The sequence below is a fragment of the Nycticebus coucang genome, chromosome 21 (assembly GCF_027406575.1).
Source record: "Nycticebus coucang isolate mNycCou1 chromosome 21, mNycCou1.pri, whole genome shotgun sequence".
Classification (NCBI taxonomy): Eukaryota; Metazoa; Chordata; class Mammalia; order Primates; family Lorisidae; genus Nycticebus; species Nycticebus coucang.
The window spans coordinates 850,534-853,328 of record NC_069800.1 but is presented as its reverse complement, the minus strand read 5'-3'; the positions used below and the strand labels follow the sequence as shown (position 1 = coordinate 853,328).

General features: G+C 36.5%; 1 non-coding gene across 1 annotated transcript; it reads left to right on the top strand.

Moving 5' to 3' along the window:
• Positions 1 to 993: 993 nt before the first annotated feature.
• Positions 994 to 1,100, top strand: LOC128574296 (U6 spliceosomal RNA). The gene has a single exon (XR_008376673.1). It is a non-coding gene; the product is annotated as a U6 spliceosomal RNA (small nuclear RNA).
• Positions 1,101 to 2,795: the final 1,695 nt, after the last annotated feature.

Here is a 2,795-nt window from a genome sequence, read left to right as displayed (position 1 = left end):
ACTCTATTCAGGGTGGCAAAGTGAGACTCTGTCACAAAAATAATAATAATAATTAATGAATCATGTCCTATTTGTACCATAGATGTGATATAGTTGTTGTTGAAGAAATGTTTAAGGCAGACTTACACATTTTGACCTGGAAATAACTTCAAGATGAAAAGTACTAGTAAAGAAACAATGCGTATACTATGACCCTGAAACTCCCACACAGAGAGGTGTATATTTGCTGTAAATACAACCATAGGAAGTGGATACAGAGCTCAGAGATTGTAAGTGATAGACCCAGCACTAAGCTGTGTTTGCTTGGAACTTTGCATAAATTAAAAAACAGAAAATGTCACTATCAAAGAATAGTATGGAGGGACTGATGGTGATTATGGGGGGACAAAATCTCCATAAACCAAAGGTTGACAATTTGTTGAGTTTGATGGGGGTAGAGGACAAAGGGAAATGTTCATACTTTGTTCTCCACACTTTTTTATCTTTGGCTCCTGCCCAGTGAAAAAAAATGTATTGATGTATTCATTGTATGGTAAATAAAGTTATGGAGATTTAACCATATGGTTTATAAAAAAAAAATGGATAGAATAATAATAGTTCATACTATGTGGCTTTCTACAAAAATCATGTGTCAGCCATTGGGCCTAAGTGCTGTGCATGTATTTTTTCATTCACAGGAACTCTGTGAGATGGGCAATAGAAGCCATTCTAAGTGCCTTAAATACATCATTTCATGTAACATTCACAGCCACTCTGTGAGATCAGTACTATTATTAACTGCCATTTCACAAACAAAATAGAATGCTTAAACCAATTACTCAAGTTCATAGCAGAGCTGGGTACTCAATTGTGTTATGTCAACTCCACTATCTATCTACCCTTGCTGCACCTACATCACAGAGAGAGGAAAATCCACACACCTGCTAAGCCTGGAAACTGTTTCTTCATCTACATCAGACGAGCTTTCACAAGCTTGAAAACTGGTTTAGGAATGTGTTCATGTTGGCAGTGCATACACTAAAATTGGAATGATACAGAGAAGATTAGCATGGCCCCTGCACAGGAATGACACACAAATTCATGAAGCATTCCATATTTTTGCCCACATCACAAAGTCTTAAAGCTGCAGATGCTGGTGTGGATGTGGAGAGAAGGGAAAACTTTTATACTCTTGGTAGGACTACAAACTAATACAACCTATCTGGAAAGAAGATGGAGAATCCTCAAATAACTCAAATTAGACCTCCCATTTCACCTTGCAATCCCACTACTAGGAAAAAAAATCCATTTATCATAAAGATCTTTGCACTAGATTGTTTATTGCAGCTCAATTTACAATTGATAAGATGTGGAAACAACCTAAATGCCCATCAACCCAGGAATAGATTAATGAACTGTGATATATGTACATCATGGAATACTATTCATAAAAAAAGATAGAGACTTTACATCTTTTGTATTAACCTGGATGGAGTTAAAACACTTTCCTCTTAGTAAAGTATCACAAGAATGGAGAAGCAAGTATCCAATGTACTAGATACTAATATGAAGCCAGTGGATAATTTAATACATGTCCTCATAAGAGAAAAATTCAATTCAATTCAATGTGGGGGAGGGGGAAGAAGAAGTATGGAGGGGGACAGGTATGCTCCCACTTAATGGGCACAATGTAAGGCTACACAGCACAGCTCCTGGGTGTGGAACACAACTACAACAGGGACTCTACCTAATGAATATAAACATTGTAACTTAATTGTACCCTCACATTAATCTGAAATTTAAAAAAAAATGAATAAGGTAGAAGAAAAAGAAAATTATTTTATAAAATAGAAGAGATTTTTTAAATTTTGTGAGCACCTCTAAAATATAGGATAATGTATGTCATTTTGGATAAATTCACCATTATATTCTCTTTGACTTCATTTTATATGTAGAAATTATACTAAAAATAATAGATATTAAACTAATCATGAGAGAACAAGCTAACTAATACTTGTGTGCAGGTACCTAATTTCCCCTAGACTGAGACAGGTAATTCTAAATGACAGGCTATGATTAGCTAGTGAAACTTCAATTCATTGAAAAAATACTACACATCTCAAAGAGAAAGGAGGAAACTATAAATACCTTCCAATATTAAATGTGATCACTCAAAGACAGCTAGTTTTTTTAGTCTAGGAGGTTTCTGCTCTGAAGCGATAGTGAAGTTAATGAGTCAACTTCCTTCTAAGATTAAAGAAGGCAGATGACACTGCATGGGCCTCTCAAGCTTCAGACTCTGACTTTATTTTTCTAGGTTGTCCAGCCCAAAGCATGATAGCTAAAAGGTCATAGTATACCAAGAAAAAAAGCTTTGGAAAAGTTTAAGACAGAAAAAATATGCAGATCCTTTGGAAGTGCAGTAGTTGAAATACATATATATATAGAGAGAGAGAAAATAAAAGAAGCAGGACCGAATTTTCCCATAGTAGGTACCACAAACCTCTTGAATATGTGACACCTATTATAGAATGGGATTAGAACTATGGCATCTATTGGATAATATCTTAATAGAACACAGACCACAAAAAAAATTACTAAACTCTTAAACGCAAGAAAAATACCACTTCCAGATAAGGCAGGAATTCCCCATATGAAACTTGCCTGGCCTGAGCATCATGGCACCCAGGGCTCAAAGCTCCATCAGCACCTCCAGAGGGGCTGTGGGCTCAGCTGAGCAGGGCCTGTAGCTCCTTCGCCATAACCATAAGGCTTCTCCCGAGGTTTCTGGGACACATTGCCCTGAGCCTACCCCA